The 18,364-nt window shown below is 39.3% G+C and overlaps 1 pseudogene; it reads left to right on the top strand.

Annotated features, from left to right (window-relative positions):
- Positions 1–17,342: 17,342 nt before the first annotated feature.
- On the top strand, positions 17,343–17,696 carry LOC113909178 (annotated as a pseudogene).
- The last annotated feature ends 668 nt before the right edge of the window (positions 17,697–18,364 follow it).

Genomic DNA, 18,364 nt, shown 5'->3' on the forward strand with positions numbered 1-18,364 from the left:
ACCCGCTAAGAAAGGACACCACAAGAGTAAACTGGAGCTACTTTGTGCCAACCCTGGAGTTTTTTTGCTATCATCTGAATAGTTTAAGAATGCGTATGTTAATGGTTTTACATTGAGGGCTTCCTCCTCTGGTTGGAGGGCCCTGAGGAACTGTCCTTTTTTTGTAAGTGGAAAAAAAATCATTCCTCTCCTTCCAAGACTCCTACAGCGATGGTTCAGCTTAAATGAAAATAATAACACTAACACATATCATTTACTGACTACCACTGTGGGCCAGACCCTTTATGAATGCTGCCTTCAGTCCCACAGCATCCCTCCAAGCCATCAGTATCATCCCTATTTTGAAAAATAGAAACTCGAGGCTCCAGGTTATGTGAATTGATTAAGCTCATACAGCTGATGCATGATGGGGTTGGAATTTGAATTCAGCTCTCTCTGAATCCCAAACTCATGGTCTTTATTAATGTCTTTCTCTAGCATGAATTACGTTCTCTGCAAGGACTAAGAATGCCGAGGAAATTGTAGTTGGGAGACATTAGTAATTAAGGCAGTAGAGGTAGTAATCACAACATTTGCTTATTAATTACGGAACAGCGGCTCACTAATAGCAAGAGCCATTATATGCATTATCATACTTAGTTCTCATGACAACTCTAGAGCCTGTCTTCCTCCACCTGTAAGTCACCCTAACACAGTGATACACCTCGGAGTCCCTGATAAGTATCAGGACAAGGCACAATCATCTATCATCGTTGCCCAAGACCCAGGTACCAGGACACACCTCCTTCCTGCCTGACCTGTTTCTGCTTGGTTCTAGTCGCTCAGTCTCAGCTCCAAAGAATAACCTTTTTCACTTTCAATCCTGCTTTTGTCTTTTTGATTTATTAACTGCTATTGTTTGTCTCAGCTGGACCGCCAACACCAAAGACTTTGGTTGCCACTCACTCTGATGTTATTTGATGGATCTGCTAGGACAGCCCACCCAGAATCAAATTAAATTGGAAGGTCAGCTCAGCTGGGAAGTTGTCAGGGAGGAGGCCCTACCCAGACTCAGCTTAAATTGGGAGGTCAGCTGGGTCATTTCCTACATTGTCAATAATTTAGAGCACTAGAATATCCTTGGGGTCTGAACTATCCCTGGAAATTTGAAAAGATGGAGAAAAATGATATTTCTGGAACTCCTCTCAGGGACAGTACTGTATATATTATAAGAAAAACACAGAGAAGCTGCTTTGGGGGAAAGGTGCTAAGACACCCAAGGTAAATTCTTGAGTAGTAATAGTGGGCAAGATAGAATTTGATAGATAGAAGTTGTTCTTTCTCATCTTAGCCCCCAACATCTCCTGTAGATAATGTTGAAAGATATTAAAAAAAAAATAACAATACTTGATTAAGGACCACCGAACTGTTAGCTTGCTAGGTATCCAGTATGTCTTGGTCTGAGGCTGACCCTACCAGTCCCAGAACCTAGGTGGTAGAACTAGGCTCCTTGGCTAGTACTCAAGTTCCAGCTCCTTTCTACTCTTGTGAAGTAGATTTAGACTGGATGTAGGCATCATCATCATCATCATCACATTTTCAGGTGAGGGATTCTGAAAAGTTAAGTAAAATACTCAAGGTTTTTCATCCAGGAAAAAGTGATGGCTTCTAAAACTAACTTCTAAGGCAAACTAACACTATTCCAAAACTCAAACGTTGGTCATGGAGGACTAGAACTGGTCTTACATGTTTCCTATGAAATGAACTACTTCTGCATCTCTCCTACTATGTTTGGAATGCTTATTTCTTGAAAGCATCCAAATTTTTGCCCAGAGAAAGTGAATTAGATTACTACTTGTTCTAGGACATGTTCTCAGGGAATAATAATAAGGACATATATATATAGATACATATACATATATGTATGTATCTATATACATATAATAATATGTATACACATATACATATAATAATAATAAGGACATATGTATATAGATACCACATTTAAAGGGTGTTTTTATATTCTTTCTCAATAGGCCACTGCCATCATGCTTCCATCTGCGTTCCCTTGGTTCAGGAGCATTTCCTTTAAAGTGTCTGCAGAGTTCTTTTGTTTAGGACTAAACAGTTGAGGGGGGAGGAAATCAAGATACCCTAGGAAATAAAGTGTACCTATTACGTCAAGAGTGAACTTAAGTTCAAATATATTTTAAAAATTCAAACCCATATACAAGCATCCCTGCAGTATGAGATTTCTGATGTATTCTCACAAGAGCATTCTTGAAGCTCTAAATCGGAGGTGGTTTGGGGGTGGTGATGCCCTTCTTCAGCCACTTTTTTCTTTTTCCTCCGTGGCTATGTGTCTAATTCATGACACACTAGATGGCTGTCTGGGCTGGAGGCAGCATCCTGGGACCTCCTCTAGGAGGGCTGCTCCTGGTTGTTAGCTGAGTTCTGCCCACCGAAATAATTATGGGAGAAGTCTATGGTCCATGTGGACTGCGGAACTGGTTGCAGAGTCACAGACCCACTGACGCAATGTAACTCATAGCTTGTCTTTCTTTACCCAGAAAGTAAAGCATGTTTGGATCTGGTAGAACTGGAGGGGATGGGTGTCTCTCATTGTTCTACCTGTTTAAAATGAACAAACAATAATAATCTGGGGGAAGACTCTTGAAAAAAATAAAAGAAAGGAAAAAAAAAAAAGGAAAGAAGAAAAGTCAGGAGGAAACTAGGAAAGCAGACCCAGACCTTTGACCCTTGTTTCATCCAGATGTGCTCTGTCACTATCAGTATCTTTCATGTACTGAAGTTCTTCTGAATAAGATTTTGATTGAAAAATGGAGTTATGACAAAGATAAAAAAATTAAAAACCATTCATCTTGTTCAGTCCCTTCATTACACAGATGAATAAAGTATGCTATAAGCAGGTTTTAGTAACTAGGGAATATCAGAAATACCGTGTATTGTTTTTTCTTTTTTTTGGATTAGTAAAATATATTGCGGGTTTTAATGATGACCTGTTATGACTAGCTACATTAAGGTTAGATATAACCGTACAGTCTTTCCAGAAAATATTACTCCCATCCTGTGGCAGGGGTGCCCAATTCCCTTGTGCGGGTGAGAAAAATTTCTTGGGAATAATAATATCTTCTCCCTTAGAAGTGTTTCCTGTATTGCAAAGTTGCTGCCATATGGTTCCTATAAAGGTTCTGCCAAAATTCCCGTGGTTCTCACAAGAGCTTCTACCTCCTCTGTTCTTTTAATCTCCTGCTGCGGGCGGCAGACATGGGAGAGACAGACGAGCTGCAAAGAGAAGTCGATGAAATGAAATTAAAGCCCTACAACTGTGTTTGTGTCCATGTAGATGGGGGTCCCCCCCTCCTTGGTTTGCTCACAGAGGTGGGTGTGAGAACCTATAGGAGTGTCTGGAAGAGATCCTGTGGAAGTCATTTTGCCCAGAGCTGGAGGAGAAGCAAAAGGCAAGTGTCAAGTCTCTGGAAGGCCTGGGTGGGGAGATGGGGGTGTGGAAGTTGGGGGTGGCATTTCAAGGGGGAGAAGCTTCCTGGAATTTTTACTTTCTAGAGGAAAGAGAACGGTAGCTGGAGGCTGGTCTGCATTTGTAAAACAACATAACAACATAGAGAAAGACAACCATTCCTGACTCTATTCTGGCAGACACAGGAGAAACAGGCTTGGTGCCCATGTGGGGACTGGTTTTTTCCTCCTTACGTGATCGCTCTGAGTCCCTTCTGTTTCTTGGTGAGCTGTATTATGCTCGATAAGTTGGGTGTGGATTCATTTGTATACCTGTGTGTGCCTTGGTTTTCTTTTTTTTCTCTTTAATAATAACTTAGGTGGATCACCTGTTTCTGTGTTGCTATCACTGTTCAAAGTAGGCGAGATGAAAACAGAATTTTGGTATCTGCAACTCATTCTGAAAATTATACTAAAGCAACAAAAATCTCTAGTCCAGGCTGGCTGAGCCCAGCAAGCCCAATGGGGCTTATGTCTCGGACCTAATGTCACTTCTTTCCCAGGTGTTGTGTTGTGGACTCATCAAGAGAAGGTTTGCCATACATGTTGGGGAGCAGAGAGGTGAAACAAAGATCCCCGTGGAGTGGTGTGCGTGCGGGTCTTCCGGTCTAGCCAGAGGTCCGGGTGCGTAAATCCCGTGGGTGATCCACCCCTGCCTTGGCGGGTGTTTTCCACTGCGGTCGTTTCCGTGGATCCTGTTCGGGCACCGACTCCGAGTGGTGTGCCTGTGATGTTGCTGGTGGGCCCGGGGCTTCTGCTGGGCTTGACTGAGACGGCGACTGGTCTCACTCCCCCTGTCTCCCTCTCCCCTATTTGAATTGTCTCCGCATGCTTGAAGATGAGGTAATTAAATACATCCTTGAAGGGTACAGAAAGCAATAACACTCCTCTCCTTGCCTGATTCTGGGGGAGCGCAATCCCTTAAACGACCAGGTTGGCTTGTCAAATGAGTTATTGTTTTTCAAAATATAGCCCAAACGGCGGTCCTTTATAATTAAGGCTTCTGGCTTTCAGTTTAAAGTGGTATTTGCCAGTAAAAGCCTGCCAAAAAATAAATAAATAAAAGCAGGCTTACCGTTAAATATTGATTTAAGCTCAGAAACTGGCTCCAAATTTTGTTATACCAGTCTTGATCTCCGTGGCCTCTGGGCATCTGTTTCAATTTGGTCAAATTGAAATGGGGAGGGACAGTGCCAGGCTAACAGCAAGGTGATCCAATATAGTAGGATGAGTTGTATTTGATGAAAAAGAGCCAGGCAGAGTCATCTGCAAGATCCTGGGGACAGGTGAACTGGGCTCGGATAAAATAAGAGCTGATGGGCATCTTAACTCATCCCATGGGCTGACCTGAGCCAGTGCTGAGTTTTCCGAAATGTAAAAAACGTGGAGTACCCTTTGGTCAGGGAAGAGCAGTATGTGTTTTTTTTTTGTTTGTTTGTTTGTTTTTTGGTGTTGTTTTGCCTGTCTGCATATCCTGCTGAGCGCAGGCTTCTCCTCCAACTGGGCACTTTCCTCATGATCCTTTCATGTCACTGGCAGGGATGTTCAAAAGCCCAAACACAAAACTTTTTCCTCCGAACTGAATTTCTCACTCCCTAACTGGGTTTTTTTTCTCCTGTCCAGGAAAAAGGTAAGGTTCTCAGAAGAATCTTCTCCTCAGGAATGTATTTACTCAAGATTTGTTATTATCCACCTCCGTCTCTGACAAGTGAAGGCAGACAGGAAGAGGAGGGTTAAAAGTTCCTGAAAAAAAGGACTTTTGATGAAACTGAGCTCCATGGGTGCAAAGTGCCTGAGATGCATTCGTTTTGACAACCTCAGTTATCCTGGTGCCTCTCATCATCTGTAAAGTTAACAAGGGCTGATAAGACATGATGAGGCAGGGTACTGGTTTGTATTTCCAGCCTCATAAATATTTCACAATACCATTTTCTTACAATCAGATACATTAGTTTGCCAAGTGTGGATGCTGCTGGATGTTCAGTCAGCGCCGGTGTTGAACAAAAGCCCTGCTTTGAAACCAGCACATCTAGGGCCTTGAGGTGCACAGCGCTTGCCACTGTACCTGGCTTTCAAATGCGCGTTCTAATTTGGGTGAGAGAGTTGGTATTTGACCTCTGGAAACTGCTGCTGTCTACCTTGAAAAATATATTGTTATGCTCTACAGGCAAAAAAGCATCCATCTTAGCCAGGTTCTCATATTCTTTCTCCTTCTCCAGCCCTGAGATGCCCTTGCATTTCTTTGTACTTCACACTGTGGACAGTAGAATCAGGAGCCAAAGGGTGAATTTAATTTGGAACAGACCTCTGTCTTGATAGAACTGCCTTTACTCAGGCTCCAGCACAGCAACCTGCAATTTCCTGAGGCCGAGCCTCAGCCGGGGCTCTCACAGGCTCTCAAAATTAAGTCCAGACTCAGCACCTCTCAGAGCTCACCCAACTCCCGCCAACAACACTGAGTGGCGTGGACGCCCGAGTCAGCCGAGTAGCAACGGTTTTCTCCCTGATGTAATCAAACGGAGTGCACGGATATCACTTGATTAACAGCTGCGGTATTAATTTCCCTTTTTGGTTGCTTGACTCACAGCGAGAATCATGTCAAGGCAGCAGAGAAGCAATTAAATTGATTTTAATCTTTGTCAGAGAAGATAACATGCCTCTTTCTCTTCTCATTTAAATAATTAAAGTTTCAGTAGGTATTATTTCTGGCTTTAAAGAAATTTGTATCTTAATGTAATAGAATCCTTGTAATTATATACTTAATGGTTCTTAATAAGTTAATCATGGTTTTTCATTTAAAATGTATTTTTTACTTATTAAATTTTTTTGTTATAGTATCTTTGCTTTTAAGGAGAAGGGGGAAACACAAAGAGCAATAGATATAAAACAGTTCTGTCATTTCTCATTATTAATTCTTTCAACAGCTATCTCCTCCTCCTTTTGTGGTGTGTTGGACTTAAGTTTGAAGTAATATTTTTACATTTCAGGGCATTTAAAAGAAGCCCACTTCTTTTAATGACAACATATTTAATTTTAATTACGATGGAGTTTTTGGCTTCTGTGAAAATTTCCTTATAGGACATCCTGTGTATTTCAATTGTGTGGAGCGCCTTGAAACTTAAAATTTCATTAAGGTCTTAGAGAAATGTTGAAAAAATATTGCCAGTGGTTTCATTCCTCTTTAGTATTCAGTCAAACATTATACAGTTACTTTATTCCTCACCCCAATATTGTGAAATGTAAATGTTTCAGAGCAAAGAAAATAGGGTAGAATTCACAGATCGAGTGGCCCTCCTAATTAGATGCTGCGTTTTAGCTGTAATGCATGTGTAGCCCCCAGGATATTGAGCATTACATAATTTAACTGTCATCAACCCCCATCACTACCACTGGGATGAGGGACTTCTGAAACAGAGGAAGTGTTATCCCAGAGAGAGAAGAGTTCCCAGTTCAGACCCCAATTGAGAAATGAGCGTTTCACCAAAAGGTTAAAGAAATGCCTCCTCTTTCAGGATGGTGAACACTGACCAAGAAGAGAGAGACCATGGGCCCTGGACCAGAAGCATCGAGGTTAGGGAGAGGCAAAGCCAGCATCCTAGAGCTGGCCCCTTTACCCAGAGTTTTGGAGGGATGCGTTCTTCTGTAGAAATTAATTGATGAAGACTGAGTTCTTCACTTGGTATTTTGAAAGAGAACTCTACAAGCTTATATACTATAAATTGCCAAATGTTGCTGCCTCTAGGAGGACAGAGTACAAAAGATACCTCTTCTTCCTGGTATGGCTAGCACAGAACAGTCTGGATTTCAGCCCTTACTCCTACCACTCCCCCACTCCCACCAAGCTGGGTGCTTCTTTGCAGTGCACAATCTGCAAAACTGTACTTGCTTTGAAAACGTGCATAAGCAACACCTAACAGCTTCTGAAACAAACTCTGAAGCAAGGAGTGAATATATTAATGCCGATGACAAAGAAGATGAGCAGTATGGGCAGACAGAAGTATCACAGAGACTGCAAAAAGAATGCTCTAGACCAGCTCATAGTAGACATTTCTTTTTTTTTTTAAAGATTTTATTTACTTATTTGAGAGAGAGAGAGAGAATGAGAGAGAAGAGGGTCAGAGGGAGAAGCAGACTCCCTGCTGAGCAGGGAGCCCGATGTGGGACTCGATCCCGGGACTCCAGGATCATGACCCGAGCCGAAGGCAGTCGCTTAACCAACTGAGCCACCTAGGCACCCTCATAGTAGACATTTCTTGGCCATGCTGATTAAGAATTATCACTAGTTTCTTAGGACTTGGAAACTTGGAGACGCACTGAATGTCCTTTCTAGTTTGTTACAGCATGTATGTATGTGGCTCCCGTTACAGAGTGTATCTTCAGTCATTCCTATTTAATCTTGAAGCTGTTAATCCCTATATGACTGTTACATTGAAGATTCTAAAGCTCAGAATATTCAAAACCAGCACTCCTTAGAGTGAAAGGATGTTTATGCAAACATTGACACATGGAAGGGAGTTAGGGGAGAAAGGGAAGGCAAGTGTCATTCCAGGCAGAAGAAATCAGTTAGGCAAGGGTATGGAGGTGCATTAAGAGTATGGATTCTTTTAGGAAGTGTTTTTGCACATGATTAAATCTGGGTGTCTCTAGAGATACTGAGTTGATTACAGCACATTCCCTGCCCCGGAGGAGCTAGAAGTATTTTGACATCTACCCTATTTGATCCTCACACAAATTCCATAAATTAAGTAGCAAAGATTTTATCAACTGAAAATCACTGGGGAAGAAATTGGAGCCTAAAAAAGTACACAACACTTAAGGTTACACACAGCTAATTCTAGGTAAGCTGGGACTGAAACCCAGCCTCCCAGTGGCCAGTGTGGGTCTTTCAACTAGATCATAAGAGGGGGATAGCTTTTTCCTCCCTCCTTAGGATAGGGCAGCAAACGTTTTCTAAAAAGCATTGTGATTATGATTATCATTATGATTTATCAGTCAGACGTGGAGGAAGAGAGTATAATCAGGTCCATTCACTTCTCTTTGCTAGTAGTGATAAATGTAAAAAAAAAAAACTCATAAGGTGAGTTAGCAAGAGTGAAATGCAATGAAAAGTGTATTTGTGAACAGAATAGAGTTGACTAAAGGAATCCTGAATATTGCATATCTTTGAGGCAGTTCATTTAAAAATAAAGAGTTAAAAATTAACTGTACACTGACATGATGAGCACTGAGTAATGTATAGAATTGTTGAATCAATATATTGTACACCTGGTACTAATATAACACTGTATGTTAACTATACTGGAATTAAAATGAAAAAATTGGGTGCCTGGGTGGCTCAGTCGGTTAAGCGCCTGCCTTTGGCTTGGGTCATGATCCCAGGGTCCTGGGATCGAGTCCCACATCAGGCTCCCTGCTCAGCGGGGAGTCTGCTTCTCCCTCTCCTTCTGCCTCCCCCCCCACTTGTGTTCTCTCTCTCTCTCTAAGTAAATAAAATATTAAAGAAAACTTACTAAAGAAAAAATGAATTCATCCTGCTGAATGAATCTCCTACAAACAAACATATCTCCTCCAAGAACACTGACCACAAGGGATATTTTTAATGGAAACTACCCCTGTTCAGGGATCTGTCTTATTTACTCTTTTGCCCCTAGTCCCTAGCATAATGTCTAGGCTAGAGAATTCATTCATTCATTCAACAGATATTTATTGAGCACCTACTATATGGCATGTACTATTCTAGAAACTTCGGATACAGCAGTGAACAAAATAGATAACTAATGGATACACTAATAGAGCTTTTATTCTGGTGCAGTAATTTAGTATTTATACAAGTAAATAAACAACCAAGTTGTGTTATGAGGAAAATCAAACAAGTAATGTGATAATGACTAGATGTGATTCAGATGGGTGTCAGGGGGGCCTCTTTGAGGAAGTAATATTTGAACTGATATCTGAATATCAAGATTCAAATCTAAGAAAAGGCTTAATGTGTCTACAAGATGGAAGGAAGGACAGTGTGGCTTGAGGCTGAATGGGCAAGAAGAGAGATGGGGTGTGGGGATGAACAGGAGTTCAGAGGTGGTCATATCAAAGAGGGGGCTGAGGGAGGTCAGCAATGTCAAAGGCTGATCCATGCTGCTGAGTTGTTGAAAACACCATGCTACAAAGTTTCTTTAAAACTTCATCAATATTAAAAATGTCTGTGATCCAAAGGACACCATCAAGAAAGTGAAAAGATAGTCTAATGGGAAAAAATATTGACAAATCATATATCCAATAAGGGACTTATATCCGGAATATATAAAGAACGCTTACAACTCAATGATAAAAAGACAAATAACCCAATAGGCAAAGTATCTCTACAGGCATTTCTCCAAGGAAAATATACAAATGACCAATAAGCAAGTGAAAAGATGGTTGGCATCATTAATCATCAGAGAAATGTAAACCAGAATCATGAAATAGCCCTTCATATCCATTAGGATGGCTCAAATAAAAAAAGTCAGATAATAACAAGTGTTTGTAAGAATGTTGAAAAAATCGGTATCCTCGTAAACTTCTGGGAATGTAAGTGGGAACATTAAGTGGTACAGCCACTTTGATAAATAGTCTGGCAGTTCTTCAAATGATGAAACCTAGAGTTACCATATAGCCTGACAGTTTTATTCCTAGGTATATAGCCAAAAGAAATGAAAGCATATGTCCACATAAAAACTTGCACACAAATGATTATGGTGGCTTTATTTATAATAGCCAAAAGGTAGAAACAACTCAAATGTACAGTTTATCCAACTGACAAATGAATAAACAAAATGTGGTATATTCATACAATGGAATTTAATTTCACCATAAAAAAGAACAAAGCACTGACATGCTACAACATGAATGAACCTTGAAATTATGATAAGTGAAAGACGACAGTCATGAAAGACCACAGAGTATATGATTCTATTCATATTAAATTTCTAGAACAGGGAAGTCTGTAGAAATTGAAAGTAGATCAGTAGTTGCCTAGAGGATGGGAGAATGGGAAGATACAAGAGTGATAGCCAAAGCGTACAGGATTTCTTTTTGAGGTGATGCAAGTGTTCTAAAACTCACTGTGGGGATGGCTGCATTTATCTGTGAATATACTAAAAGCCATTGAATTATGTGCACTTGAAGTGGGTGAAAAACAAACAAACAAAAAACAACCCAAAGGCCTAAGGATACACTTCACACTCACTGAAAGTTTCAGGCTCTTCAGATAAAATTTACTAGTCCAGATTAGAATATTTTTGTGCCCAAGGGAGAATTATCAATGAAGCTATTCTTATAACACAAAGCTTTCCTTCCTAAAATACTGGAAAGGAGCAACACCTTGAACACCACAGGAAACCCATAAATATCCAATTTGCACCACTGCATGATTAAAGCAGCTTGCTTCTTCCACTCATTAGCAACACTCAAAAATATATTCTAGCTTTTTGCCTGCTAAAAGGATATTTACATTTCCTCTTTGCATGGACTACATAAACCCTGTTTACTCCCACAGTTTCTCTGCAGCTCTGGTCCACTTGAACTGTGCTTGGAAAGCAGGGAGAGAGAACTGTTCTGGGACAAACATAGTGGTGGAAAGCGCAAGTGCTGTATGAGAACTCATTTAAATTAATGTGTTTGGAATCATGGATTTCTAAGTGAGTTGAATTTGGAAGCTATTTCAGTTTTCTAGAGGATAGGAAATCAGCCATTGTATTCTACCACGAGTAGCATGCTCTTTATCCTGCAGGTGATAATTGCCTGCGGTGGCAAATTTTCAGCCCTTTAAGATAGGAAAAATTTTAGTCATTTTTGTGCTCTCCACAAGTTGGTGCTTTTGTATATATTATGTGTTCAGTAAAATTTTTAATCGAATTTGAATGAATGGATCACTAGGGTTTGAGAATAAGATCAGGAAATTTTTTCAGTGACTGAAACTGTTAAAATTAAACATATGATGGATGAAACCATCCATATTAGGTCTGACTCACCCTGGGAGCTAGCTCATAAATATAATGCCATTGGAGCCAAAGAATATCCAACTGCTAATCAAGAAGCCATGGTAGTGATGGTGTTATAAGAGGAAATGGAAAGTGAGACTTTCCCCGTAGCTTTTAACCCAGCCTAGGAAAGTAAGACACTGCATCTGGTAGACACAAGCATTCAGTTCAATGGACTGAGACTCTCTGTGGCAGAAGAGCTCACCAGGTTTTGCCACAGTTTACATGAGTTATTGAATTTTCTCTTTTATTATGAGGCAAGGTTCTCAGGAGTTGGAGTACATGGGATTGTGTATTTGCCAGTCAGAGGAATCAAACTTGCCTCTCCCCTTTCTCTTGCCTCAGTGTTGGCCAATAACAAGGCACTGCCCATGGATGTGAAGCCTAGTCTGAAAAAAACTTTTGGCTTCCCTTTGGAAAAAAAAAAAATGTAATAGCGATTCCCATCAGTTTCTCCCTAACCTTTTCTCTTTTCTGCTATCTAGCAGAGCAGGGCCTGTTTTCTCATCTTCCCTCTGTCAATTCAGGTTATTCGGATGACTCTGAACTATCCAAATATCCTAAATGCATTTTTGAATATAGGAGATGTGATTTGAAATCCTAGGTGTAGGATACTGATGCCATCTTTACCCACATATGGCTCTTAGCACTTTACAGCTCAATTTTCTGCTTAAAAGGGTGCCGCTTTTAAACTAGCAAATACAGCAAGTGACTAATTAGCCAAATTAATGAGGGCTTGTTTACTTGAAGTCCCCAGTGCCCTTGGAACTTGGGATGTTTCATTATTACAATCTGCAAGTGGTTTCCTCCAATTAATTTTTAACATACGGCTCTTGCCTCTTCTCAGTAATATGTAATATCCTAATACTTCAGAGGGGCTTGCAAGCATTAACTCATTATTCCTCATAGGGGACTACTGGAAAACTGAAACAAAAAGGAATCATAGTGCTTTTTTGTCAACACTGCTTTTTGGCATACTTTATTACAAATTCTAGTCTATAGGTCTAAATCAAAATTGGTAAAGAGCAATTATAAAAGCCCATTCTGAGAAAAGGATAGAAAGGAAGAAACATATGTAAATATGAAAGAAATTTCTCTTTGCCATAGAATAAATACAAATAAGCTAAGAAAAGTCATCCCTCTTACAGTCCTTTGTCTTCTAATTGGAGATAAACTCAAATTTAATTGGGCACATGGAAGTATGTATCTGGATGCACATTCAAAAGTGATGTATGCGTCTAGTACTATACAGAAAGAAATGAGATGAACATCTAGAGCACATTCAGAAGTAAGTTGTGCATCTAGAGTATTTACAGAAGTAAGGTCTGCACCTAGAAGACATTCAGAAGTAAGACGCATGAGTGATGTAACAGAAACAGTGAAGTAGGAAGCTCTAAAGAATTGGTCCCTCCACTGAAGCAGCCATTAAGCTAGTAAAAAGAGGTAGAATTATGTTTTTCAGAACTCCAGAATCTAATAAAAAAAAAAAAAACTTACAACAACTGGGGGAAAGCTTAAAGAAGAAAGAGATTGCTAAATTTCAGCATTTAGGGAAATCTCTCAGATCACTGACTGCTGACAATGAAACAGACTTTAGGGAATCACACATAACAAAGAATACAGTCTTTGCAAAAAAAAAAAAAAAGTTTGGAAAAAGTCACTTAGCAAATGGATGACTGAAACCCTCAACAATCAATAACAGCAAACCCCGAAGGGGGAGTGAATCTGATTTCCAGAGTTACCACATTGTAATGTCAAAATGTCAACAAAATTTTCAACAAAAATTACAAGACATACAGACACAGGAACGTATAGCTATTAACAGGAAAAAATAAATTGACATAAGACAGCTCTGAGCCAGCTCAGACATTAGACTTACTAGACAAAACCTAAACATCTAAATGAAATTATGGATAAAGAACTAAAGGAAACTAGCAAAACAATGAAAAAATAAAGAATATCAATGAAGACACAGACATTACAAAAAGAAACCAAATAGAAATTCTGAAGCTGAAAAGTACAATAGCTGAAATGAAAAATTTTCTAGAGAGATTCCACAGTAGATCTGAGCAGGCGAAAGAAGAAGCAACAAACGTAAGGATAGGATAATTGAAATTGAGTCTTAGGGCAGAAAGAGAAAAAAGAGTGGAGAAAAATGAACACAACCTAAAGGATTTGTGGGACTTTATCAGCTATACCAACATAAACATTATGGGAATTGCAGAGGGTGAAGAGAGAGAGAAAGGGGCAGAAGTAATATTGAAGAAATAATGGCTGAAAACTTCCCAAATTAGATGAAAGACATGAATCTACACATCCAAGAATTTCAATAAACCTCAAGTAAGATGAACTCCAAAGCAATCCACACGAAGACATCTTATTACCAAACTATCAAAAGCTAAACACAGAGAATCTTGAGAGCAGCAAGACAAAAGAGATTCATCACAGACAAATGATCCTTAATGAAGTTAACAGCTGACTTCACATCAGAAGAGCACGGAGGGCAGAAGGCTATGAGTGACATGTTTAAAGTGCTGATAACAACAACAAAAAGCCAAGCAAGAATTCTATATCAGGAAAAACTGCTCCTCAAAATTGAAAAAGAAATTAAGACATTTCCCAATAAACAAAAGCTGAAAGAGCTCATTGCTAAGGGCAAACACTGTAAGAAATGCTAAGCGGGGTCCTTCAGGCTGAATGAAAAGGAACTAGACAGTGAATTGAAGCCATGCGAAGAAATGAGAAACTTTGGTAAAAGTAATTCATATAGATAAATATAAAAGCTAGTGTTATATTTTTGTCTTGTAACTTTCAATTTTCCTATATGATTTAAAAGACAAATGCATAAGATGTTCATTATAAATCTATGTTAATGGACACACAGCGTATAAATATGTAACTTTTGACAATAAACATAAGGGGAGAGAGAAATACAGGAGCAGAGTTTTTGTATGCTATTAAAGCTTAGTTGGTATCCATCTAAACTAGGTTGTTATAGATTTAGTCTGTTAATTATAATCCCCATGATAATCACTAAAAAATAACTTAAAAGTATACAGGAGAGGAAATGAGTAAGGAATCCAAATGGTACACTCGAAGAGAAAATGAATCAACCACAGAAGAAGGCAGTGTCAGAGGAACTAAAGAACAAGAAGGGTATAACACAAAGCAAACGAATGGCAAAATGACAGAAATAGTCCTTTCTTCTCAGCAATCACTTTAATGTAAGTGGATTGAATTGACCAATTGAAAGACAGACTATCAGAATAGATTAAAAATTGTTCAACTATATTCTGCCTACAACAAAAGTAGTAGTGAGGTGTGCATCTAAAGCACATTCAGAAGTGAGGTGCACATGTAGAACATGTGTAGAACCAAGGTCGATCTTTAGAGCCTGTGCAGAAGTGAAGTGAGGATCTCCAGCCCATTCAGAAGGGAGATATTGATGTCAATGATTAAATTCTAATTTATTCAAGATTATATTTCCATTTTTACTTAAAACTTAAAAAAAATTAATGATTCTGTCTTTGTATTTTGACAAATGACACCTCGTATATTTGGGTATTGAGTTTGGAGTGAGTTTTTTAAAAAGAAAAGGGAAAGGGATTTTTTTTTTTTAATCACCAAACTACAAGGTAAGAGTTCTAAAACATGGCAACAACAAGGTTAGGATAATTTGCATTTGAGTCAATGGAGATTTCATGAAAAGGAAGATTTGGCATCTTAAAATTTGTGAAAACACTGAGAGCAGGAGAAAAAAAATCAGCATCTGTACAAACCAGTTATTCACTTAGAATGTAGAGACAATGGGTTTTGAGGTTGTGTTTGATGAAAGAGAGCCTGGTTGGTTGACTTGGTGAGGAGAAAGAGAATATTCCAGGTGCAGGGAGGAGGTAACATGAGTGTTGAACAGAAAGTGGCTTTTTGGAGGCTAGGAAAACAAAGGAAACAATAGAGTCCAGTCCTTCCTTGTAGCGAGTGATAAATTCAGGTTCTTAGGAAAAGAAACAATAATTCCACCCTTAAATGTGTGGAGTTATACTTGACACTGAGGAAGATAATAATGGACTGTTAGTGGCCTCACACCTTTCTCTCCTTCAACCACTGGATGTATTATTTTCTTAAGATGTTCTCTTCTCAAAACACTCTGATGACTGACTTTCCATTGATAAGAATATAAAATTCAAACTTCTTGGCTTGTATTCAAGGCCTCCCACAATCTGGTTCTTATCTGCCTTTTCACCCTTCTATTTTTTTAGTCTTCCAACTTCTCAGGTGGTAGGTTGGCTAGAAGACCAGGTTATACCTATTTTTGATAAATTCACTTGTTTAAAAGACTAGGTATTTGGATATTATGACTATTTGAAGACAGAGATGACCTAAGGCTATTCTGAGCCTTTCCCATCCCCTCATCTATAAAGAAAGGGTTTTGGCTTTGCCTGTAGTTTCTTTGCCTTTCTTGCCTCCTGAGGCATGTTCTGCTATCGCCAGGCCAGATTTCTGGGGATTCATGAGGCAAAACGAGAAAGGTGGGAAAGGTAGAACAACCAGAGCGTTCAGACTAGATGTGGAGGAGGAGGTATTTTTAGAGAGTCTTGAGGAGAGTGGCACGAGAAGTGTTCCAGGGTATGGAAAAAAATAAATGGGAGAAGAAATTAAAGTTTTAAGAAACACAACTATGAACTGTAATTCTTCACATGTAATCCAAAGAGACTGATTTCAAAATCACTGTTGTTGAACAGTGTTTTGCTGAGTGTGTACTGTTGAGACTGAATCACATGGCTCCTGGCTTCAGTAGGCTTACATGTATGACAGTCAAGTTCTGGAAACTAAGTGGATCATTAGGTGGAATTTGGATTAAAGGCACTAGTCCTTTTCCAGTCCTATTTCTGAGACTCAGATTTTTGTTTTATTTACAGTTCTTTCGAAGTCGTCTTTCAAGACTTAGCTCTAACATGACCTTCTTTGTGAAAGCTTTTCCTGATATTCTTCATTTCCCTAATGGGATGGACTGTCTATCCTTCGGGTCTTACTTCTCCTTTGGATAGATTTCTCTCATTTCACCTATGACACTAAGTTTATTTGTCTGTCTTGCCAGCTGACTGTGAATTCTTTGAGGGCAGACACTATCTTTGTATCTCTTGAGCCTGGCACTTCGCCTGGTGCACAGTAGACATTTAGTGCACACTTGTTGACTAAACAGCTTATTTACCTTTGTTCCTGCTTATTGTTTCTCCCAATTTCCATGCCTATATACCACTGACTGGTGAATATTCCTGAAGAACAAAAAATACACAATGGCTCCACACTGTCTATCAAAATGAGTGTTCAAATCCGTTAGCGTAGTATTCAGAATTCTTGATGATCTGACTTTAAATTATTTTTTAGGCTTCCTCTCCCTTTAAAACCTCTTTGTTCTATCCAAATTGGATAACTTCTGTAGTTGCTTTTTTTTTTTTTTTCCCAGAATGGTTCTTTGTCGTGTGAAGGAAGAACTTTATAAAATATCCCAGCATATCCTCTGCCAGCCTCAGAATTAGCGCTTCACGGTTGTTATAGTAAGGAGAGCTGGGGTAAAGGGACAGGAAACAGAAGATCGCACAGGAGAAGGTACGTTCTTGTGAATGTTCCAATTTCTATGTTAGGCAATAAGATCGCTGGTGTTTATTATATTTTAAATAAGCAAGCAAGCAAGCAAACGAACAGCCAAAAGCTGCATGGACCAATGATGAAAGTGTGCCATAAAAATCAAGGGTATGATGGGCTTCCTTTTTCCTCTTTCGGGGACGGCGTCCGTAGGCATTCAGAATGGTCCAGCGTTTGACCTACCGTCGTAGGCTGTCCCATAATACAGCCTCTAACAAAACTAGGCTGTCCTGAACCCCTGGTAATAGAATCGTTTACCTTTATACCAAGAAGGTTGGGGAAGCACCAAAATCTGCATGTGGCGTGTGCCCAGGCCGACTTCGAGGAGTTTGTGCTGTGAGACCTAAAGTCCTTATGAGGTTGTCCAAAACGAAAAAACACGTCAGCAGGGCCTATGGTGGTTCCATGTGTGCTAAGTGTGTTCGTGACAGGATCAAGCGTGCTTTTCTTATCGAGGAGCAGAAAATTGTTGTGAAAGTGTCGAGGGCCCAAGCACAGAATCAGAAAGCTAAATAAAAAAATGAAGCTTTTTTTGAGGAATAAAAAAAAAATCAGAAGGCTTGATCTGTTAAAAAAAAAAAATCAAGGGTATGATGAATCCAATTCCATGAACTTGAAGTAAACAGAAGGGTAGCTGGGATTTGTAGGGTAATGGGGAAGAAGACTGCAAGTAACATACCTAAAGCCGTTTGTCCCCTCTCCTGCATGCCTGAGACCCTTTTTGCTTTCTCCCCGCCACCTTTATTTGTGACCCAGTCACAAATGATAGTGGACAATTTTTTTTTTTAATTTTTATGTCTATCTATATAGAAAAGATATTTAAATTTTATGTTGAGGATTTCCCAGTAATGCCTTTTTGTAGGTAGTCCACAAGCTTTAGTGTGCCTAAGAATAACCTGGGTTTTTTTTCTTAATTTGACATTTTGAATTTCTGCACCAGCCTCCTAGAAGTTCTGAATCATTAGGTTTGGTTGTACGATCCAAGAATATGATTTTAAGTAATTACTCTTGGGGCATTTTGATGTAGGTGATCCAAGAAAATTATGTAATTATATGACTCTGGTCAGGCTTTTTTTTTTTTTTTTTTTTTGGAATATCAGTTTGAGCCACAGACTTCTCAGTGGTGTAGAAATGTACAAAGACCCTGAAGAAAGTCAAGAAGAACATTGGAAATGGTTAGAGTA

This window comes from Zalophus californianus, chromosome 4 (genome assembly GCF_009762305.2).
Source record: "Zalophus californianus isolate mZalCal1 chromosome 4, mZalCal1.pri.v2, whole genome shotgun sequence".
NCBI lineage: Eukaryota > Metazoa > Chordata > Mammalia > Carnivora > Otariidae > Zalophus > Zalophus californianus.